Source organism: Triturus cristatus, chromosome 8 (genome assembly GCF_964204655.1).
Source record: "Triturus cristatus chromosome 8, aTriCri1.1, whole genome shotgun sequence".
Lineage (NCBI taxonomy): Eukaryota > Metazoa > Chordata > Amphibia > Caudata > Salamandridae > Triturus > Triturus cristatus.
This window is the reverse complement of record NC_140591.1, coordinates 1,015,536,951-1,015,562,610: the sequence shown is the minus strand read 5'-3', so window position 1 is coordinate 1,015,562,610 and position 25,660 is coordinate 1,015,536,951. Positions and strand designations below refer to the sequence as shown.

Here is a 25,660-nt window from a genome sequence, read left to right as displayed (position 1 = left end):
CACTGCATGGGAACGCGACTCCTCCACAGTATCCTCGGATGGTGCTGACACTGCCTCTACTTACCTCATTCTGGCAGCCTTTGCACTGAGTACAACCAGACAGCAGGGCAGGGGGCAGAGTCATTGCTCCTAGCTCACTTTGCCACATAGAGGACGTCGAGCTGCATGGTCCCTCTGACGTTCACACACGAGAATTGCACCAGCCAAGAACTAAGTTAAGAAAATGAATAAAGATATTCTTCGAACCAAGGTGAGTCAAAAAAGGGAGGGAAAGGGCTGTTACAATTGGGAAGGATATCTTGAATCCCACTGATCTGAACCCTGGGCAGTATTCTCCCTGGAGACTCTTAAAGGGGCCCCCAGTGATTGGTCAAAGACAGTTGTATATCAGTGGTAAATGGCTCTGACTGGCATAATCTTAGCCCAGTAACATTTGACTGCCTGGGACTAATATGAAAAGACATCAGAAGATTCTGTGAAATTATTTAGGTTTCATGCATGCTGTCAGAGTCCAGAAGGTTCTTTTAACTTTACTTTGTTGAGAGCTGATGAAAAGTCTTTGCATAAAGACCCAAAATCCAGTGTAACATATCACAATGTTGTCATTGAATGTAATATATCTTGGTACCAAATGAATTATTGCAAAATGTTTATGAAAAACACTTGAAATAAGGTTGTTTCAAATAATTTGAAGGTCAGATCTGCTGAATGGTAAACTGAAACTTTGAGCCTAAATAGTTTGAACAGTCAAAACTCTACTTCCACCAATGGCGACATTATACCACTGGCATAAATTCAGCTGAAAATGTGATGTCTTTGCACCATTGTGTCTTAGAAGCAGAAATTATTTTTGTAGAAATACACCTTTTGGTGACAAGCCAATTTTTTTCCGAGACAAACTGATAATTTTTGGGCAATTATTGGTATGTTGGTGCTAAATTAGGTATATTCACAACTTAGTGCCAAATGTGCTTAGTAGCAAAATCTACCTAATTTTATTTTGGGCACAGGAATATTACCCAACCCTACTGTAGCGCTGTGTGCCTAGGTATAATCCTTTTGGCTTCCAAAAGATGGACAGTCGAGAATCAGCCATCTTGCCAGAAGGCATACAATGAAATATTTAATGCATGTAGCCAATGACAAATGCATACATTCTTAATATTATTTTCATAAGGCAAATCCTCCACCAGACTGTGAAGTCCAAGAACTGGACACAGGACACCTATGACTACGCAGAAGGGCAGGGCGATTTCCAGTAGACAGGGAATGCTGATTTAAAACATAGATTACACCATGGGCCAGCAGAGAAGAAGGATGAGCTAGGCCATTGTGAGCCTTCATCAAAGGTTTTCTAGCACATCAATGAGCAATTTTAAGGAAATCTGGTTATCGCCACCTCTGAATACATGACATCTGTGAAATCATATCTTCAAGATCTAGCCCCCTGCTCACATACTGGATACACAGGTCTCATCTTTCCAATTGGGTTGTCCTTGCAAGATTAGTCCAGTAAAAGGATCAGCAAGATTAAGTCTATTGAGCGTGGGTGAGAGATCCACATTCAGAAGAACATGTCGAGGTTAACAATCATTGGAAAAAGTCTAATATCTCTATGTAGAGACCCTTGTCAAATTACTTACTGTGTGCAAGGTTTGAGTTCTCCCCAACTCCTGATCTGAGAAGAGGCGTCAAACTCATGTCCTGTCGCACTGATTCATGATGGCGCCCCATTTAGTGATGACTTGTCATGCATCACCCACTTACATGCCAACGTCTTTTGGGTACTGGCTCCACACAGCTTTTTTCCCATTCCAATCTGCCATCCATGTTTTGATTCAGTGAATCCAGCCTTTTGGGCCCAAAAGGTCTGGTGCTGCCTTTTGAAAAGCTCCATAGACCAGAGCCTCCCAAACGGAATTGTAATGTAAGTCACCCACCTCTTGCTAGTTAGGGTTTCATCTTCACTCCATGGCTTTTGGACTATACATTTGCAGCCTTGGACTTTTATTTCACAAATGAATGGCTATTGGAGTAGTAGCTTTGGTCTGCTTCCATTAAAACAATTGAGCCAAGTACATCACCCGAACCTTGAGTAAATTAGACTGCCTCTCCCTCCAAGCTGCATTGCCTGCAAAGCAATCAGAAACAGCACCCCACATACCTAGCAGAGAAATTTAAAACCTTTGAAGTAAAGCAAGAAATCAAGAGCAAGGTCAATGCTAGATTAAAGCTGAAAAAATACAAGAATGAAAATACCATATGACAGGCATTTTCCATACATTGATGCAAAATCTAGACTGATCTGTCCATCTGCATCAGAATGGGACCTACCATCCTGCAATTCAGAAAGAATCTGAAGGCAAATATCTTTAAAAAAAATAATTACCTGCCCACTCATTAGGAACATATGAATGGCCTGCTCTTTTAAATGATCACAAATCCTTGCCTTCTGCTCATGGTCCCTGTTCAGTCCTCCATTGATGTCTTGCTAGGTTTGCACTATTTAAGGCTCGCTACATTCATTCATAAACACATACTGTTAGTATCACACAGTCACTTTGTATTCATTGTGGCTTCTGATCTATCAAATGGTGTTAGTCTTCTCACTCTTTCTCTTTCCTAATTTAATTTTAATTCACACTTGTATTTATAATACTAATGGGCATTGGTACTGTAGGTAGATAACATGGTCAATAACTATTACTACTATTCAGGTTTTTATGATGCTTCTAAGCATGGCTTTTCACAATTGTATATATCTTTCTCTATAGGCTTTTTATAATGTAATTTTTATGGTCCAAAATGCATCAACGTGCATTCATTTTTTATTATTTGCAATTAGTGCTTAATTTGTGACAGTGCTCGGCGCTGGCACCTATTTCAAAACACCTGCACATATCTATCAGAGGCTATCACATGGTACCAGTATCTGTCCTTTTGTGAGCAGAACCAATATGTAAATTGTTACATGAAGATCAATATACTTTAAAAATATGTTAAAACTAACACGTTCATCGAGGGAGTACAAGTATCCTATATGCATCAAATTCCCAATCTCACTAGGGGTGCTTCACACTTATACGCAGCCATAGCTCTTCTAAGGCTCAGAATTATCTGAGAATCCGGGGACTTAACCTTGGCCCTTTAGGCCAATACTTAACCCTTTCAACCCATCCTTTTTTACGGGTGAATATGAGTTGGACAACAGCATTTAAAAACCATAATAACTACCCCTTTACTCGAACATATTAAAATTGTCTCATTAAAAGTTAAGGGCCTGAATCATCCGGTCAAGAGGAAAAAAATGATGGACTATATCTATAAGCAGAAAGCAGACATTATCCTGTTGCAGGAGACAAAGCTTGACAGTAAACTTGCAGAAACGCTTAAGGGCAGTCAATATACTGAGGTTCTATGATCAAGTGCCATAGGGAAAAAGAACGGGGTCATAACCATGATCTCAAAGAGATCAAAAATAGACTTAATTTCCCATTCAACAGATAAACAAGGGAGATGGATTATCTCCAAATTACAGAAAGAGAACTCTGTACTCTTCCTAACTAATATGTATGCTCCTACGAATGACGATAGTGAATTCTGGGAGGAACTGGAAGAAAATAATAATCTGATTCCAGACACTGCGTCCTCAATTATTGCAGGTGACTTTAACCTCCCACTAGATCTGAGTATAGCTAGGAACTCTTCCTGCGAATTCAAACCAAACAAATCACACAAAGCATCTAAACACTTCTGTAAGACATTCAACATGCTAGATGCCTGGAGATTGCAGAATCCGAACGAAAAGGATTACACATTTTACTCTTTCCCTCACAACACGTACTCCCGTATAGATTAGTTTTTAATTTCAGGGAACGATATAAGCAGGGTCGATCAATCAACAATAGAACCAAGAGTGGTATCTGATCACTCTTGTATCACACTAACACTTACAGACCCAACCACACAGATCAAGGAACCTCTTTGGAGATTCAACAATGAGGTACTAGCCTCTCCTGAAGATAAAAAAGTAATTGAAGACACGATTAAAAACGACTTAATTGAGAATAAAAAGAATGACACCTATCACCTTACATGATGGGAGGTGTTAAAATTCATTGTTATAGGAGTAGTTATAAAAATCAAAGCTTACATGAATAAAGAGATGAACTCACAGTTACTGCAATTAGAGAAGGATAGCTCCAATTTGGAAAAAATGCATATCCATAAAAATGGCCCAGAAACTCTGACAAAGATCTTAAATAAAAAATATGAATATAATAGGATAATTAGTACGAGAGCGGGTATCTAGATAAATAAGAAAAAAGTATTTGTCTATATGAGGCACATAAAGCCGGTAAGACACTAGCCTCTTACTTAAAATTCTAATCGTAGAGATACGAGTTCAATGCTATTAAGGATGAAAAAGGAAACATCCATACAAACCCAAACAAAATCACAGACACATTTAAAGAATTTTACCGAAACCTTTATAGCCCCAACTCCGAAGTGAAAACTCACAAGATTCAGAATATCTTGAGGAGGCATCACTTAATCCCCTAAGCGACCAGGAAAGGGACTCTATTAACGGCCTGATCACGCTGGAAGAACTTGAGGCTGCCATTAAGAAGCTCAAAACAGGCAAAGCGCCAGGCCCAGATGGGTTTAATGCCTCCGTTTATAAAACGTTCAGGGAACACTTGCGTGAACCACTGTTACTCCTCTACCACCAATTTGCTTCTTCTGAACAAATAACTGGTACCCCAGCTGAAGCAATAATTACTGTCATCCCAAAAGAGGGTAAAGACGGTTTACTGACTAAGAATTACAGACCAATTTCTCTCATAAATCTGGACTGTAAAATATATGCCATGATTTTATCCAATTGAATACATAAAACACATTCCTAAACTTATACATACTTCCCAAACAGGATTCCTAAAACAAAGGATATCCAGTGACAACACCAGAATTTTTTACCATGCAATTGAAAATGCTAAATTACTTTGCTCCCCAACTGTTGCCATAACGCTTGACGCGGAAAAAGCGTTTGATAAAGTGGATTGGACATTCTTACAAACGACCTACCCAATAGGCTTGATGGACACTGGACTGCAACAGACAAGCCAGCATGAGTACAGTTATCTGTTTTGGTAAGCTATCACTGCCATCTCAACTGCACTATTTGTAACCTGACAATAGACAGCTAAATATATGTACTCTTACCTGTTTGGTTTGCTATTTCTGCCATCGCTACTGTACCACTTGTAAAGACAAGTGCCCAAGGGCACTATCAGATCTTCTTCCATCTATCCACTCCAACCTTTGAAGTGCTACTGCAGTTTTGTTTTCTTTGTCTTGCCTCTTTATTTGTATGGCTTTTGTAAAAACCAATAAAAGTTATTGAAATAAAATAAAAACTAACATGTTCACAGCATCAGCTCAACTTGACGTGGCCTGGATTAGTCCAAAATGTCACACTTTTATGGGTGTGATAGAAAGAAACCTAATATGGCACTTACAGTATGCTGCAGTGGCAGTTGTCAGCTACACAGTACTCCTGAGAAATACCTTGAGCCCTGACGCAAATATTTTTATAAATTAAGCACTGTTTTGTAATACTTTTGATTCCATATTTTTAAAACTAGTTTAAAGAACCATCAGCTTCTACATAGAGTAAGTATGGCTACAGAAAGATCTTCTAGCTACCAGTCTCCACTAGGAACTGAAAGCGGATTTGATTAAAGTGCGCCTAATGACAACGCTTTGATTCAGCCTCAAACTCCATTATAGTCCATGATAAAACAAAAATGAATTAACCGTGCCAACGCCCCAAGTGCGTAGTGTGTTTACATGGGTTTTCTAATTGTTTCAGGCATTCAATTATTTCTGTTCATCCCATATTACATATTTATTTTCTAAACTAAACACAATGTTCCTGGCAGGAAGAAACATAGTTTGTAGATTACTGTCACCAATCAAATACGGATTAATACACAGGGCAATCAAGCAGTAAAATTAACAACCACCTTTTAATTTCAAGTGCCAATACTTACCATACTCAACTTCTCAATTGAGGTGTCTCTGTACTAGATATAAAGCCCTGGGCCCTGGTGCGCACAGTGTCTTGTAATAACAGATTCAAGCTGCCCCATTTTCACTTTTTACACCGCACCTATATGACACCTTATAAACCGAATAGAATGGATCCCTCTGCCACATATGCTAAATGTGTGCACTGTGGAGGGCGGGGCGGGAGTGAGTGCCACCTTTTTACATCTGGCGTGGGAATGTGTTGGGGTCCGGACTTTCTGGGGGCAGGTGTTGCCACAAATTGAGGATGCCACTGGAATGGCGATTCCTCTAACACCAATTGCTTTTTTATTGGACGAAGTGGACAGGCCTAGGGAGCGGAAAATCCCTTACAAACTTGCTCAGCTGGCTCTATTGATGGCGAAATGTTGTTTGGCCTTCGGGTGGCTGGTCACTAGGGTCCCGCTGGTGGCACAGTGGCTGAGGGACCTAATGGAATGGGGGAGGCATATGAGAACCACATGCAACAATCACACACTGATGAGAGAGCAGTGGAAAATAACTTGATCTAGGTCCAATTTCTTGAGAAATACAACGAGGAAAGGGACTCGAGCACTGATGACAGACAGCTCTTAGGCAGAGGGGTGACTGTCCTAGTTGATCTTTGTCCTGCTATGTATATGGGGACCAAACGAGTTACCAGGGCTGCTCCTCCATTATGGGGGAGGAGCATATCCCACTCAGTGGCAGCAGGTTAAAACACATGAAAAATAAAATGATAACAAACCAATTTTATTATCATTTTACTTTTCTTCTTACCTGCAGGCTGCCAGCGAGGCCATAGGGTGATGCGGGCCATGTAATGCATGACAACAGTTGGAATGAGGGGTGATGGGCACTACTAAGTGGGCATGCTGGCTTCACTGGCCTTTTTAGGCTAGCCAAACCATCATGCGCACTAAGGGCCCGATTCACAGAACTAACTTAATACAAAATCCTAAACTTACTACTTTTGGTATTCACAGAAGTTAGGATTTTTAAGACAAACTTAAGACAGACTTAAGACAGACTTAAGACAGACTTAAGACAGACTTATGACAGACTTAGGACAAACTTAAGACAGACTTAAGACAGACTTAAGACAGACTTAAGTTAGGATTTTGTCTTAAGTTTGTCTTAAGTCTGTCATAAGTCTGTCTTAAGTTTGTCTTAAGTCTGTCTTAAGTCTGTCTTAAGTCTTAAGTCTGTCTTAAGTCTGTCTTAAGTTTGTCTTAAGTCTGTCTTAAGTCTGTCTTAATTCTGTCTTAAGTTTGTCTTAAGACAAACTTAAGACAAAATCCTAACTTCTGTGAATACCAAAAGTAGTAAGTTTAGGATTTTGTCTTAAGTTAGTTCTGTGAATCGGCCCCTTAGTATCTCACCACCCTCCTGTGTTGTACAGTTGGGTGGAGAAAAGCCACAGGCTTCCAAGGCACTGTCTGAGCGGCAAAGACCAATCCCAGCACTTCTCCCATGCTGGAAATACTATTCCCAGCATGAGAGAAGTGCTGGGATTAGCATCTTGGTGCCTGCACAGTGTGCACCAGCAAGTCCGGGAGTCGAGGATGGGGAGAGGAGCAACGCGGCGACCCGTAAGCAAAGTTTTAGTTTTCTAAAGTTTTTTGTTGTCTGTGCTTACCCCCACCCTGTGACTGCTTCGGTCCCCAAGCAGCTGCTACTGCGAATTACTGTTGTACTTCTTTATAGATGTTTTGCTCGATGACTTGGTTCATTTCACAAACTACATTTACCATCGTATGTACCTCTCTGATGCTTTAACACCTGAAATGTGGTTCGAACCCATATTTGTCACCACCTTTACTTTGTACTCATTGGGATATTAGGTTTGACACCTCAAATCTTGCACTGATGTCTATTTTTTCTGAATTTTCAAAACTAATAAAATACTTTAAAAATATATATATATAAGGCCACGGACATTTGGGGATTATGGTCTTGTAAAAAAATGATTAAACAATTGGCATACTTACAAATTAGCATACTAATTGCTATTGCATGCAATGTATTTTAGCTAGTCTGCATGCATTGCTGACTGTGACGCCTAATGCACGGGCGCCCCATTCTGATAAGCTGCAGTTTTAATGACTTTTGTTAACTCTTTCCCAAATTAGCATGTGAAGTGGATAGGAAAGACATCATGCAGATCAGAACCGGCTCACCTCCCTGGCCCAGCTTATGAGCTGATAAGCAGCTTTGGCTCAGCGCAGAGCTGTGAATCTGTATTTGAGGTATTTGAAGTTCATACATATAACTTGGAACTGCTCCCAGTTAATAGATGAACTTCAAAGACCACAAGGAGGAAGCAGAGGGGGAGAATGCCTGCTCACTGTTTCCGACTTGCCCTTTCTGAATTCTATGCATTAGTTCAAATAAATTCTGAGTTATATGTATCTATCATTAGATACCCCACATGGACACCAAGGCCCTCGGATCTGCGCTGAGCCAGTGTATCTTTTTATGATATGTCCTATGAAGTTTACATTGACTTTCGAGAACAGGGTCAAGTTGACGCTGATTCATAAGGTTAAGATCTGCCAGTGCTTAATTTGAGCTGTGGATTCCGGTGCTCGGCACAGGCACTTAATTGTCAACACCGCACTTATGACAGTCTGCCACATGGTGGCACTGCTCATCTAATTTAGAGATGAGCAGAACAGCGGTTATTTATGCATACCCTATACATTAAAAAATACTAATACTTGACTCCCCAGCCATACCTTTAGCTTTGGGGACCTGGAATGATCTGAGCTGTCGCACTTGCAGGTGGGAGAGATGGCTAGTAGTTGTTTTGGCAATGATGACAGGGGCGATGGGTGGTTCATGCTGCAGTGGCCTCCTTGTCAGAGTCCTGGCACTTATTACTTTACAAATTAAGCACCGAGTCCTGCTATGCACTATGAGAATATGCATGTATACCAGGGGTCCTTGGAATAAGCTGATGAATTGGGGTGGGATCTTGGGAAGTAAGAGTTCAACTTCCAGAAGAATAAATGAGGAAAATCAGGCTAAGGCTGATGTTGGCCAGCTGGCATCACAAAATTAGGATAAAGTTGCTTGTTGAACAATCAATGACAACAGAATCATTACAGCTTGTTGAAGTACCTCATGAAGTGCACTTATCCTGTTAAGCTCTTTGGTGCTCATGACGAACCCAGCTCGTCATGAGGCACAGTGGAGCTGTGCTCATGACGAGCTGGGCTCGTCATAACCGTCGCGGCCCGCCCACGCGCGGTTGATTCCCCGCCTGTGCGGGAGAATCAATCAGTGGGCGGGGTCGTGACGAGCTCAGCTCGTCATGAGCACAGCTCCACTCTGCCTCATGATGAGCTGGGCTCGTCACGAGCACAGCGCCACCGCCACCGCCCCCCACGCCGCGGGAGAATTACCCCCACGTGCAAGGGGTTAAAAAACGTTGGGACCTGCATATGAACTTTCAAGTGAGTGAAGTAACTAAAACCATCTTTAAACATAGAATACTCTTTGAAAACTGATCTTATTTCCTGTCCAATCTTCGATGGCCACCGGACAGGACGCCTGTATGCCGGTTTGAGAGCTAGGGTTCTTACCCCAGTGCTGTGCAGCTTTCCTTCTCTTTGAGCCTGAGGATCTCGCCTTATAGGAGATCTTTATGTCCGTGTCGGGGCCACAACACCAAGCCGATTGGAGGCGCTCATCTGCATAGTTGGTGGCGCTTCTCCTCTTATCTCGGGACGCTCTCTAGATGCTGTTTGGAGGGAGATGTTCTTGCATCCCACCCTCGTCGCCAGATTTAATGTCGCACACTTTGAAATAAGGCGCTGACACGAGTGGTGTTCCATGAGCCGTCTTTATTTTACTGCTATCAGCTTTCAACTGGTGCGCGCACCCAAGCGCCGCACCTTTCTCTCCCCATCCGGCCATGCCTGACCCGGAAGTCCGGGACCTGGTCAGGCATGACGACACGACAATGGGCAATGCTTGGCACTCCGGTGAATGACAGAATCGGTTATACCAAGTCCTGATTTGCCATGTTAGCTGACCAAAAGCCCCGCCATCTCAAGAAAGCACATTCCACAGCTCTCAGACTCATGTCAAGAAGACAAAAAAGAGATTGTTGCTCTTTTTGCTCAAGAAAGCAGCACTGACTATCATTGCCAGCCAGCCATGATTGGTTATACATACATCTTAAAGATGAACTGTGCCTTTGTGTCTATTAAGCAAGATGAGTCAGTGCTTGGTGTGTATGCAACACTACCAGACATACACTATAATACTAGAATAGTATTCAGCATTCATGGGCACAGGCAGGAACCTTTGCTATTCAGAACTCTAAATTGTGGAACCAATTAGCACTTGAAATTATATTGATAACGGACATAAAATCCTTCATACTTTGCTCTACAAATTGCAGGTCAGGAAATCTCTGGTTGCCTGCGATTTGTATATTTGTGACTGGAGATGATGCTGTTCATTGGGCAGGCATTCTGAATTCTTGAACAGCAAGCCTTAAAATTCACCTGACAAAATCCTACTGAGATGTTGTTATTTTTTTTTCAGGGATCTCATTTCTTTTGCCTTTGGATGGTTGCTCTACTTCCACATGAGAGAGTGCAGAATATGTAAAGGTCTTCCCCACAAACTGGATTCTTTTCAGAGACTTGACATTTTTTCACCCTCTGTAAACTAGATGTATCTTCTGCTAAGCATATCGCCGTTTCATCCATCTGAGGTTAGCAAAAATCAGTGCCGTTAATGTCATTTGAAAAGGAAATTGTCTACATGAAACATCATTAAAAGCCCTTTACATTTGGATATTGTACAGTAATCTTAACAAAAAACTCTATTAGCAGTTCCTCAATGCCTTCACATGTCATGTAATTGTCAGAAAAATTCAGAACAAGCATTTGCAATGCAATAGGTCTTGCATTGACGTGAGTTTGAGCTATTGACATTGCAAATAACAATGCCTTTTATTTTTGTTTTCTTTTTAAAAACATAAATAAAAGGCATTGTTATATACAATGCCAATGGCTTAAACTTGCGTAACTGTGAGACCTATTGCATTGCAAATGCTTGTTGGTATTTAGGCAGATTCCCAGTCCCCCATACATGGACAATATTCCTCTTGGCTAGAACAAACCCCAACGATTCCCATGTGTGCTCAGTGTGAGTCAAATCAGTTGCTTCCCACACATTCAATAAGCAAAGTCGCGGGGAGTGAGTATTATTCTTCCCGCTTATCCTTGTAAGTGTGGAAACGATTTTCACCCAGTATGGTTGAATGGATGGACACTCCCAAACCGTGTGGAAAAATGTACCCTCAGTTGTGCACCCTCTAAGGCACCCAGGATCTGGCCGACGTCCCATCTTATCCAGTGTACGTGCCGCTAGGTAGACTCTGTGTAAGATCTTGAGTTGAATCAGTCGTAGTCGCATTGGAATTGCAACTTCTTTGGGGGAGGAGAGGGTTTCCTGCCAGTCATCATCTTCTAAATACCCAAGGTCTGATTCCCACAGCTGTTAGAGATGCACCAGCGGGTCAGGCTTGTTGTTTATTAATTTGCGGTATGTAAGCGATATAGCCTTACGTGTTAGGGGATCTGGTAAGAGTCGGTCTTCTAACGGGGAGGCCTCGGGTGGAGCCTCACCACTAGCCTCGACGGAAGTCAGTGCATGGTGGATTTGTAAGTAGCAGAACGTCTCTGACCCTGCCAGTTGGTATTCTGCTTGTAGTTCACTGAATGAGACCATCTCATTACGCTTCCACAGATCACCAATGGAAGAAATGCCAATTAAGTCCCATTTATCAAAACCCAGACACCTACTCAATGTACCGAGTTGCTTGCATTCCCATAGGGGAATAAGCAGTGTCAATTTCTTGTGCCACCCCAGCGTTTTTGTTGCTCGGTGCCAAAGTGCAACTCTCTGGGCCATGGGACCAATAAGATGTTGGCGTTATTGGAGTAAAGTGCACTAACTTAATTCTTAACCTCCAATTTTTTAACATTTAAAAAGTGATTTTAAACTGATTATTTTGTATATATATATATTATATATATATATAATATATATATATATACACACACACACACACACACACACACACATACATACACATACCTTATTACTTTACTCATATTTAATATTCGAAACAGCCAGGATTCCCTCGAGAAAGCATAGTTGACCACGGTAAAAGAACCACGGATTTAAAAACATTTTAAGGAGTCCAGCGGGTGGCACACAACAGGATTGGGGAGGGGGATGAGGGGGGAGTGTCCACTTGGCAGGAGGTCTGAAGAGGGGGCTTAAAGAGGGGGGAGAACGGAGACACAGCAAGGAGAGGGACCGATGGAGGCAAAAAAGACCCTCACATGTTGCTGATGTGAGCAGCAGGACAATACATCAAGTAACCGAAACACTCCTGGTTGGGACTTGGGACAAAAAAAATAGGGAGGAAATCCACTGAATGAGAAGCAGAAAAGTGAGACAGGCAACAAAGCCATACAATCACGAGGAAGGGCCTGAACCAAAGCCCAGGCTATGTATATGCAATGCATGGGAAAACCAGAATATGGATAATTGGAGTTAAGTAAACAATGAATTAAATAAAACACATTTCATAGCGCGGGCTGCATCGCATTTTGCGATGCAGGGCGTGCAACGAAAGTAGTTTTATTTATTTAATTGTTTACTTACCTCCAATTATCCATATTCCGGTTTTTAGTACCCCCCACCCTGCCCCTCCCCTGCCCCGCCTTTCTGCCCCACGGAACTCCCTCCACGGTCCGCGGCTGACAACAAGTCTCCAGAACGAAGCTAAAGTGGTGAGTAGAGCAGACCTAAAAGGAGCATGCGGATGGTGGGAGGGTCTGCCCTGCCCCTCAGGATTCCTACCAACTTGAGACGGGTTGGAACAAGGCGGGTCACTTGGCACACGCGGGTCTCACCAGAGGTCCTGGTTCCCTGAGTGCCAAGCCATGGCGACGTGGCGCCTTCACCCACTTGTACCAGCTCACCAGCCTCGTCCAATCTTCCCACGAGGAAGGAAGGGGGCAGTAAGTGTCAGGAGTTAAGGCATTCCAACCTGTGTTTGGCACTCCTCCTGCCACCGAGGCCTTCACCCTTAGTGCCAGGGGGTAGCAAAAGTGCTGCAAGGCGTGCAGTATAACGGGGAAGGGGGGAGGGGTGGAGGAACTGCGCCCCACAAAGTTTTTTTTGTAAAATCGTCTGTAAAAACATAGTTTTACAACAATTTTCGATTGTAGAGTAAGTTTACACACTTATACCACGTTGACGAAGTGCAAACCAAACTCCACAAAATACATTTCTATGTCACCCTGCCATGGAATCCTAAAAGTGAGAGGGGGCGGGGCAAAGAGATACCTCTAATTTGATTGACTGATTTAATAAAAGATTTTCACAGGCCCCACAAAATCCACGTGTGACAGCTGAGGAGATGGCACGTGTCTGGGGGTCCCCTGCTCACCAGGTTACCCTTCTCCAGCACCTAGCCAAGCTGCCTAAAAATATAATGAAATATCCATTCCATTTTCCATGAACCAAAATTCGCATAATTTAATATTTTTTAAGTTAGAGCCCCGCAAATCTCTGGCCTGGCATTGGGTAATTAATACACGTGACCATCACTAGCTTGAATTCCTTTGATTTACTTTAGAGTAAAAAATCTCTGTGTTTCAAGGTGTCTGGTGTGATTGTGTGTACCCGGGAGAGTGAACCAGCTTGCCCAATGTTGCACCAACTTGCCAAGGGTGGAGGACAGCGAGCGCGGGCACAGTTTGTGGGGCTCTCCCTCAACGAGGCACCTGCTGGGCACCCCACAATAGCGTACAGGCCAAGCACTCAGACCTTGAGTGGCGAGGGGAACCCCGCTGGTCTTATCCAGTCACCAGCACCCACTGTCCATTGTCATCTGACCTCTCATCCCTTGTTTATGAAGAGAGACATGCTCCTAGTGCGTAATTTGAGCCACTTGTTTTCGGTGCTCGGCACCTTCACTTATGACAGTCTACCACATGGTAGCGCTGTTCGTACAATTTACAGATGTGCCAAAAAACAGTTGTTTACAAATCCAATGCGCGTCACAAATGACTAATAAATGCAGCCCAAGCCATTCGCATAGTAGTTCTGGTCGCAACAGTCTGAACTATCACCCTTGTAGGAGTGTGATGGTTGGTTGTTGTGTTGATACTGTCGTTGGCAGCGCTGGCAGGGGCTATAGCTGGTGCAAGCGGCAGTGGCCCACCGACTAGAGCCCTGGCACTTATGATCTTACAAATTAATCACTGGGTGTTCCTCATGCCAGCTTCTCAAATGTCCCTTCAAGCTCCGCCCCTTGGGCATGGCGCATGGCCCATCAAAGCCTTTCAGATCTGGCTCTTAGGCCTGGCAGCGATGTGAGCATGTATCATTGTCCCAGAGAAACCCTCACAAGTATCCCTTGTAGGGGGGTTTGTTGGGGGGGGTTCTCAAACGAGGCATTTTTACCCAGGAGTCTGTGTAAGGAGTGCGCCTCCAGACCGGTCCCTTAAGGTGACTGGCCACCATGTCATCAGAGACTTTATGTTCCTGCCTTGTCCTTAAGTAGACAACAAAGTATTGTGGGAGTTGTAGTTCTGGTTTAACTCAAATTAAGCTATTTAGCTGTGGATCTAGATGAAGGAATATGGTGACCTTGATTGCTGGGACTACATTCCTCTGCACATCTAGTACACACTAGGAAACTGTCCCCCGACACCCCATGAAAAGGCCTCACAGAGGACATGTGGTCATAGGACAGCCTTTATGGCCCTGTGCCTGGCCTCCGAAGCTAAACCCTTCGAAGCACTGAGCCAGGGTTGGGGCTTAGAGGGGCTCTGCTCGCTTATACTCTCACAGAGTGTTCATTAACTTTCAGAATTAATCCTCCGTATCCGTAGTGTCACGTGAGACAGGATCATGGGATTCTATGGGTGCGCAGCCATGTGGACCCCCCCCCCCCTCCCAGAAACGTTAATCCTTGAAGCCCGGGATGTCAGGATGGTATCTACCTGGCTGCCTTTGAGGCGCTGCCAAAAAGACACGCTGGCGCTAGCTGGAGAGTTGTGCCTGGCTCCAAGGTCCACCTGTAGTGCCACTTAGTGGGAACTTGAACCAGGCACTAAGCAATGGTCGGATACTGGTGCGAGCTGGCGATATGTGCCAGACTCTCTCGTGACCCGCACCTGATGGCACCCTGGCATCTGCCCCTGGCAGTGATTCACATAGCGCAATCACTATAAAGTTATTTCGGAAAATTGATCCCTTAAAACTTACAGACTATACAACAATCATGAAAACACAAAATTTCAAGACTGTTGGAACGGGATGTCACGAAAAGATTTATAAGGGGGACGAACCCTTAGTAAACAAGAATTGGCCTGTCAGCCAATCAAGAGACTACAATAACAAGTGGCACTGAAAGCGATCGCTTTCGCGATTGCTATTGTAAAAAAAAAAAAAAACACGCCCGCGAGTGGTGTGCGCGCGTGCCACAGCGAACATGTGCTTTCAATTATTGCGCCTGTGTCTGGGCACGATAATTGAAACCACATGGCCTTTGGTGCGCGTAACAGACACCAATAGGCCATGGGCGGAGCAATGCGCCCGCCTTTGGCCTATTGAGTGCCGTCTTTCAGAAACACACGCACGCAAAGGCGAATCACGGAAGTCAAAAGGAAAAGCACATGCATGAGCGTGTGCGATTCCAGGCTCCGTTTTCAAACCTCACACAAAAGGGCTCTCGCTGCGCGTGCCCTAAAAATCTTCCATGAGTACCTCACCAGCCGCTCACAGTTTATTTCGCCGAAACTACAGTTCAGGTGCTCAATTTCTGGTCAAAAGAACATGCTCCAGAGAAATGTCAGTGGTTGCTTTTGAGCACTTTTTCCTCATGTGAAAGTGATGGTAATCTTTTATGTAGTTTGTTTTAAAGCTTGTCATGAGTAAATGAAAGATAGCTTATCCCTGTAGTGTTATATATGTTCTGTATGTAATGCTCGCATTGGCAACCAGAAGACATTAGACAGAACTTCTCACACACATTTAGCCCAGATATTATGAACAGCTACACTTTATGTTGTTTTCCACAGTTCAGATATGCCATTATGTCAGTTATCACATCACTGTCAATCAAACTAGGCACTAAGATACACATCAAGAAACAATTTAACGCTTTAGAGTCGTACACAACACAAATATGCCACACAATTAGCTTTCAGGTTACTCGCCAAAAAGTTAAAATACACCATACACAATCAAAAAAGAACACATCGGAAAGACCACCCCATTTACACCCACCACAGCATGGATATGAAATATTATCAGATGTCACATATCTCCCATTTCCACCAGCGTCCAAGAGGTGCCACAAACAAATTAAACAAAACTCATTAATAAAGAACGACTTAAATACAGCCAACACAGCACAAGCATGTTACATAGTTATCAGACAAGGCAAACACCAAGAATATATGATACTTTAGGGTAACATGAGAGGCAACATTCAGACACTCATCATCAAGCAAAACAATGACATAATCTTCCACACACGTTGCTACAACATGAGTAAAAACATCAACAGAACACCTCATATTTATCCATCTAAGCACATATATGTCATTTTGCAAGCAATCACCCGGCTACTAACAGCTCCATCTGCTAAAAGAAACAATGCCCAAAAACTACAGGTCAAAATACAAATGGAAATCAAACACATCTCACCCAGAGCATAGATATGCCAGAATATAGGCAGTCACATCATTTCCCACCACACAAACCATAAGTACATATACTCTACAAAAAGAAAACAAAAGTCATTAAACAGAATACCAGAAACGTGTCGTCCATAGCTCAGATAAGTCACATATACAGCCAAACCACACACAATGTTAACTATAACTTCCAAGCAAGGTGATCCTTCCTGACCTGATACCCAAAAGCAAGCACCAAAGCCTTCCAGCCACACCACTACCAAACTAAAACTACACAGTCCCAGCTCTAAGAATAAGACATTGCAATCCATTGTTATAACATGCCACATCCAGTCCTCCTCCTAATCAACTCAAGGCTCAACCACCACTTCCCATATTGGGCACAGCCTAAGGGATGGACCAGAAAACAATGACCAAAAGCCATCTTCAAGTAAAGACTTGGACCCTAGTTTGTAAGGAAACCCAAAACTGCATGAAAACTTTAAATTCCATGGAGTCCACATCAATGAATGTGAGTCATACTAACAGCAAATGGTCCCCCACACAGCTGCTTACATAACTTAGCATAACATATACATGGATAACAGCACATAATGGTAATGTTTTTTCACAGATAAGTTCAGAAGGACATCAAATAGACAATTAGATCAGTGTTTTGTATGTCCTTCTGTATGGGACCGTCATTTCATCTCTCTATGCTGTCATCAGCTGTGATGAGGTGGAAAGAGGAGCTGTATACAATATAGCCTTAACTGTGTCCACCACCCATCCCTTATTACACCTATTGTTCTATCACCAACCTCACCACTTATACTACAACATAGTATTGGTGAATAACTGGATTCAGAATCTGGTATTCACACTGCTGGCTCTCGTTGAGAGCCACACATGACAAAACAATAATGTTCAGCAAGGTAAGTCCTTTCTGCTAACATCTAGTGCGACATACATGTAGTGAGTTTAAATCGTTGTCTATCAGCCTTCTAAATGGCAATAAGATGAGAACCACGTATTATTTGCAGGACTTATAGGTGGCGACATTGAACACAATATCTTAAAGCAGTTATGATAGAATAACTTTTACATTACGCTTTCTACAAAATACTAGTCATGAAGAAACTCTCTATGTGCATCTCTAGGTGGTGTCTGAAAAACAGAAATCGAAGAATGGGCATAATCACACCTAATCTTGAAGAGAAACAGTCTCCATATCCCGTGTCAATCTGTGTCGTGTCCATAATGACTCGCACACATGTACATATACTGCTTCACCTCACACTGTTAAATCATTTCTGCATGAAAATCCAAGGATTCACTTCAATTTGGAAATCCTGCTTCACTTATCATAGCTGTTCTCAAATGAGTGTGTTGGGATTTTAATAATGCCTCCGTCAAAGTGACCAACAAAAAATGAAAAAAGAGCAAAAAATGGCAAAGCCAATAGGTCTGATTTTGGCATCCTGCTCAGATGGCTATTTTTTATTTTTTAGTTCAAGAATGTGTCCCCAAAAAACGAGAGAAATGTGCCACCTACAAATGGTGACCACATGATTTCTCTAAGAATTTGAAATAAAAATAACAATATTTTTAAATAAGAATAATTTAGGGGTTTGTGTGCTTCCTAGCAGGTAAGTGCACATAAAATAGGTATAGAAGCTCTATTTAAATATGTAAACCGCAGGAAAATATGATTGCTATTGGTACAAAGAAAAAACACTATTAGTGTTGAATTACTGTGACCTGAAGGAATAGTTTAAATAATTTCTTACAAACTCAAAAAGGATAAAGAACGGAAAAAATAACACTTCAAAATAAAGTATTGGCTCACCTGTCTGACACTGAAGTGCATTTCATTTTATGTGAATGTGCACATGTAATCAGACAAAATGTCACGACTCACAGTGCAAAAAAGCCAGTGGCTGAGGCGGGCTGACCTATTTTATCATGCTGTATTCTGTGATGTGTGGAAGCAAAATGTGAATGACAGTTGAATAGGCCAATGGATGAAGAAGGTTGACCCAAAACCCTTTTACGTATGTACGTACTTTCTATTTTTCATAGTTTTTATCACATGAGACTGATGAGATAGCTTAAACGGTATCCAGGCCAATAAAGGAGGCACATGTGAGTCTGCAGTAAAAGAGATAGTTTAGATTTTATAAATATTCGATTGATCCCTTCTTATCTTGGTGATTGGAATTTTGTAATTTAGTTAAGCTAAACATAAAGTACTATTTTTGAAAGTAAACATTCAACTATGCAAACAGCTGTGAATATTTTGGTTAAAATGATAAAAGTCAGCTTTTGCCTATTTAATAATTTAACTGGGTATTGCATCCCCTCATCAGCTTTTTGGGTCAAGTGCTAGAAATAAATGTATCTGCGGACTGCCCACCTTGGTGCTATGGTGGTCCATTTAAATCCTCCATAAAATCAAATACATTGATCAACGGGGGTCATATCATGTGGAGGTACGTGGACGCAGAGCTGAATGGAACTCTTTATTTTAAGACATGGTAGTGTCAAAATCACATACACTTAACTCAGAAATTCTGGGAGTTACTGCATTAGCCTCGGACAGTAAAGCTTAGAAACAGAGAGCGGCTTCCACTGATTCGTGTTTCTGGGCAGTGATGTATGCAACAGACTCACCAAGTGCATTTCTGAGCTGGTGCAGTGTTTTAAACAGGTGCACTGCTATGCTCTGCGCCAGTGCACACTTTCATGATATAATTATTACGACACCAGTACTTTAAGTGAAGTGAAAACGATGGTATCATAAAGTACCACAAACCGGCAGACACTTTTGGGGACGATCGAAGGAGAAAATAAAAGGCTGTAAAGCAGTGACCTGCAATAGTGAGATCAAAAGGCAGGAAGTGTAGGGTGGCGGAGGAACGATGCACAAGGTGGAATCAAAACTAGGTAGTCTTTCGGCCCCATTTATGAGAAGTGGCGCATTGCTGCGTAAAAGAAGCGATGCAACACTTCTTAGTGTGCCCTCCTTGTGACACCAATGATGCATCATATTTACAGTATGACGCATCATATTGCAAGGAATGACAGATACGTCAGCGCAAAAGTGACGCATTGCTGGAACTGTGTCGGAAGTGTGACGCAACTCCAGGAATGTTCCTTTCACTTGGGGCAAGCCCTATGTGAAAGTGCCTGATTCAACCATATGCCTGCCGTGAGGCAGTCGTAAGGTTCGGACGCATTGGCGTCCTAGAAATGGCGTCGCAAAATCTCATAGATTTCACTGTGCTACTCCCACAACCCTTTCTTGCACGTGAACGCCCACCCTGCATACATTATTCCTGATGCAGTATAATGTAGTGCAGGGGTTTACGAAGTTAAGCATCTGCCTAGATGCGTCACTTCGTAAATATGGCGCAACATCGCGCATTATTTATGCCACCGCTGCGTTACTAAAAGTGACGCAATGGCAGTGCAAAGTGACGCAAGCCTTCATAAATAAGACCCTTGGTATTTTGCAAACCTGGAGTTAAAAAAAGGTTGGAGCCTTGCATTTATTCATTTACTATTAAGCATTGAAAATAGATCTTTCCTTTGTAACTAGTGAGAGGCCTAAGAGAGTGCCATATATATTTGTTTAGGGGAAAAAAACAAATCGAATATAACTGTCTTTAACAAGGTAGATGACATGAGAAAATATAAGCATGTTTTGTTAAACATGCTGTATATAGTGCACTCTTAAACTGGATATGAGCAACAGTAAGGCCTGGCTGAAACTGCTGAGAAATCTCAATGCATAATACATGTTAATCTTATTAAATTTGATAGGGCCTGTCTGCAAAGGCATAAATGGTTCTAGCTCATACAGTTTCTAAAGTCATACAGTGAATGTTGTGATAGCCAACGCTTTACATGGAACATCTGAGTGGGTAACACTGAGAAATCAATGAAAAAGTACTGTTCTTGCTTGAAATGTCAAGGGCTGCCGGAAGTCAGCCTCGGAAGGGGACCATATTTCCAGCCAGTAGTGAGATACCTTTCACATTCCCTTAGGACATGTATCATGTCCCCTCCCTCCCTCTCGCACCTCCAACAGTGTGATTGCAAACTCAGTTTCGCCCTGTGGAGATTCACCTGAGTCCAGTGCCCTCTATGTAGAATCTTAAAGTGGCTGTATTTGCAGCTGCTCTTCCCTCAAACCATGACTGTGCTCATTTATTAGTTCTTCTCAGTCTTCATCATCAAACACCTCACCAACGCCTTAACCCCATTGCCAATTCAGACGAATAAGCACAGTCAATAAGGAGGGTATAAAGGCCCCAAATGGTGCCCCAAATGTTTTCCACATGTGTATGTATGTGTGCATCGGAGACAGCTCTAATTGAGGTGGCAGAGTCAGTAAGGTGGTCGATGGATTCGGGAAGCTCAGCGATGCTGGTACTCCTGGATCTGTCGGCCGCCTTCGACACGGTTGATCATGCTAGACTCTTGATGCGACTGGCAGAGATAGGCATCCGTGACCAGGCTCTGGGGTGGATACACTCGTATCTGTCCCAGAGAACACAGAAGGTGGCACTAGGGACTGTATCCTCAACACCCAAAGTCCTCAGTTGTGGCGTCCCGCAAGGGTCGGCACTCAGCCCCCTCTTGTTCAACATCTACCTCGCTCCTCTCTTTACGCTGATTGCCAATTGGGGTGTCAAGGCAATCTCATACGCCGATGACACCCAATTGGTATTTCCATATTCAGAGGTGTCGCAGGAGTCCTTCTCGAGCTTCAAGGGCTGTCTCCAAGATGTGGCCTGTTGGATGAATACAAATAAATTAAAACTAAATGCTAATAAAACAGAAGTGATCTTTTTTGGTAAAGGTCCCCCTCCACCCTCAGAGCTATGGTGGCCAGCGGAGATGGGACAAGCCCCCTCACCCAGCCTAATGGCAAAAAATCCGGGAGTGCGGTGGGATGACAGTCTGTCCTTTACCTCGCATATTCAACAAGTAGTCGGCTGCTGCTTGAGTAAGCTGAGGAATCTCCGCAAGATTTTGAGACTTCTCTCTGAGAGTTGTCGGAAAACAGTAATCCATGCCACAGTGACATCTAGGCTGGATTACGCCAACGGCCTCTATCTGGGCTTACCTAAATACCTTATTCAAAAACTTCAGCTGGTCCAAAATGCGGCTGCGAGACTGCTAATGCGGATTCCTTTTAAGCACTCAGTCTCTCCATAGCTTCGATCACTGCACTGGCTACCAGTTGCCAGCAGAATCAAATTTAAGGCACTCACGTTGACCTTTAGATCTCTGTTTGGCACCTGCCCTAAGAATTTGAAAACCCGGCTCCCGAGATACTCCCAGGCCCGTGCGCTTCGCTCCAATTGCCGCGTTCGACTTGCCGTCCCACGAGCAAAAAGGGCTCGGCTGGGGGGTCGAACTTTTTCGGCTAATGTTGCGACACTGTGGAACACCCTGCCCCCAGCAATTCAGCAAGCCCCCTCTGAATATTGCTTCAAGCGGTTGCTAAAGACTTGGCTCTTTACCCAACCACGCTAAGCTCCCCCACTTCAGTCCTCTGGGTTAACTGTGTTTTTCCTAGCGCCGGGACACCTCCTCGTGAGGTAGCTGTTCGCGCTTTACAAAATGCCGTATTATTATTATTATTATTAAAGACTGGAATTGCATATGGAGGCCTCCCAAGTACTGCACACAAGGCACTCCTCAGTTGTGTGTATTTCCAGGCCAGTGTGCCTGGAAGACCAAATTCACTTTGCAGGTCCCTAAAATATTGGATCTTCCCATCTTTAATGACGTCCGCCATGCACTTAATGTTGCATCCTTTCCAGGCTAACCAGGATATCTCTGATTGCCCCAATGTGACTCCCACATTATGCCACAAACGAGCACCCATGTGCAAAAAGTCAGACTCTCCCACCAGTGCATGGGCTCTTTTCCAGGTCATTTTAGAGGATCGTATGACCAAGTTCCCGGCCTTCAGATGCTTCTGTGATTCAGTGTAATACACCATTAAATCTCCCTCCACACCTAGCAAGTGGTGTTCCAAGGGAATCTATAAAGTGGTTTCTGTTAACGCTTTAATCTCATGCACGGATATAGCTAACTGTTGCACAAGCCAATATCATTCCACATTTGGCATTTGGCATTCATAATCCCCCGTTTGGAAGTGGCATAGAGTGGTATTCGTGGTTACCCTTCCCCAGATGAACAAGCGTATATGTTTGTCTATTTGACATAGAAGAGTCCTGAAGGTCCGTAGAGGCAGCATTCTAAAAATATAATTACATCTGGGTGCTACAGTCATTTTCACTACCTGCACCCTTCCCCACAAGGACAGATTCAAATTTCCCCAATTTTTAAAGTCGGAAGTTGATTTGTGCAGTAAGGGGGTGAGATTATATAGACCTCTATTGACCAACACTGTCAGATATTTAAGGTGATATTTCTACTCAAAGGGCATATCCCCAGAGACGCAGGTACTGTGGTTCCTGTGAGACAGTGTTGAAAGAATGCCACCAGCATAGAGAAACACCTTATGGCCACCCACTGCCTTCCTTTTGCCTTCAATTCCTTTATCTTGTTGTATATCCACCACCAATGGTTCGAGGGCCAAAAAGAACATCATAAGGGATACAGGGCACCCTTGCCGGGTCCCATGCTCCACTGAGAGTTAGGGTGATATAAAAACCCCAGAGGTAACCTCCACTTCCAGGGACTCCTGTACTTGCTCCTCACCCGCATTAAGAACATATGGCCAAATTCCATCAATACCATGGTGCAGAGAAGGTAACCATACTTCACTGTATCAAATGCCTTTTCCGTGCCCAAGGAAAGGAGTAACTTCTCATCAACATCATCCTGCACCTTGCAGAGAATATGTGAAAAGAGCCTGAGATGATTGGTTGAGGTTCACCCTGCAACGAATCCCACTTGGTTGGGGTTAAATAAGGTGGTAATACACCTTTTCCAAGGTCCCTCCAAAAGTTTTTCTAAGAATTTTACACCAGTTTCAATGAAGGGGGTGGGTTTATTACTGCCACATTTCAAAGGTTCTTCATCTTGTTTGGGAATTAGGACAATCCTTGCCCTTGTGAAATCATCAGGAAGTCTACACTTGGCAACCGCTTCTTGGAAGGCCCCACCTAGAATGGGTGGAGACTATGGATTTTGCCATCTTGTAATATTTAGCTGTATATCCATCTCCACAAGACATTGTGCCTGTTTTCAGGTCATCCATAGGATGCAATGCTATGTAATGTGTTATGTCAGAGTCCAGTAGAACAGTTTGTTCAGCCATATGTCTTGAAAGGGGCAGTGCTTTGAAAAAACAGCCATATGTCTTGGAAATGGGCAGTGCTTTGAAAAACCTATCTGCCACCGTTGGATCTGCAGAAGGTTCCGACCTGTAGAATTGCAAATGAAAGTCATAGAATTCTTGCAGGACCTGACAGGGGGGTGTCAGGAGATCCACATTTTGATTGCAGATTGCAGGGATAGTGTGATTTGCTTCTATCCCCCTCAGCTGCAAGGCCAAAAGCTGTCCTGCTTTCTCCCCTGGTTCATAATGCCTTTGTCGTAGTACAATGTGAGCGTTTTCAGCCAAGGTAGTATGCAACCTATTTGTAGGACTCTGGCTCTCTATGTAGTGTACTAAAATAAAGTACAGATAATTCTAAAGGTCTTTTTGTGGTAGTATGGATGAGCAGTTAGGCTTATCAGAGGGTAGTACTAAGCTTTTGTAGGCACACACAGAGGCAATAAATGAAACACACACTCAAGAATAAATCCAAGACCAATTTGTAAAAAAAGAAAGTTGTATTTTTATATATATATTTTTAGAAACCAAGAACTTCATTCAACAGTTACTAAATGCTTTGTATGTTGATTTTTGACCAAATGTAGTTCAAGACACACATGCTCACTGGTTTTTAAGCAATAGCAGTCACTACCGTCAGGCAGAGACTGTCACAGTCAAGTGGAAAAAAAGCATAGGGTTAGATAGCAGAGTACCGCCAACACATCTACTGTCATGGTTAATGGAAGCAACACTCTGCCACAGAGATTTGGGGGACAACGGCTGACCAGAGTTTAGGGGAAGTTTTACTCCAGGAGAGTCAGATTTTCGGATGTCTTAGGGCACAGGCACAGCAGGTAATTCTGGGTTGCCTGGATTGGAGGTGCTAGACATCTTGGAATGCAGAATTTGGTTTTCACCTGTGGCGTTCAGCTACAGGTGCGGTGAGGGTGGTCATGCCCAAGTTGCTGCTTTCACACAGTCAACACCACCAGAAAGCAGGTAGAGGCTCACAGGAGGAGGGTGTTTCCAGCGTCAGTCACAGGTACTGTGAGGTTCCCTCTGGCTGGATAAATCTGTTGAAGGGGTCGGTTACTGGACTGGTGACCAGCAAGCCTTGGCTGCTGTAACTTTTTTTTGACAAGGCAAATTGAGTCGACACGTTCCTTTGCTTCTTCCCTTTGTGGCGGTCTTTACCGGCACCGTGCTGGGGACTAGTATTACTAGTCCAAACAGAGGTCCCAGGCAATTGGGGAAGGCTGTCCGGGCTCTGGAGTTCTTGGGGGTGCACAGGTTTCCGGATAGTATGGCAGACCATAGTTCTCAAGACCTATCTGGAATTCATATCCGCATTTCTGTTAAAATTCAGACATTCTGGTTTGGAAGCTGTTAATGTCTCCCCATAGGGATTTGACATCCACGGAGGTGGTGGAGACTGTGGCACTAAGTGTGCCAATGGACACCTTAATCTCCACCAGTTCCTTCAGTAGCTTTGTTAGAGCAAAGTCTGAGACCACTAGCAATAATTCCAATGCTGCTCTCCCAGATCACGTTGTTC

At 43.2% G+C, this 25,660-nt stretch overlaps 1 protein-coding gene across 1 annotated transcript in view; it reads right to left on the bottom strand.

Moving 5' to 3' along the window:
- TMEM47 (transmembrane protein 47) overlaps positions 1–25,660 on the bottom strand; it is a 346,968-nt gene that overhangs the window by 211,191 nt on the left and 110,117 nt on the right. The window lies entirely within an intron of this gene.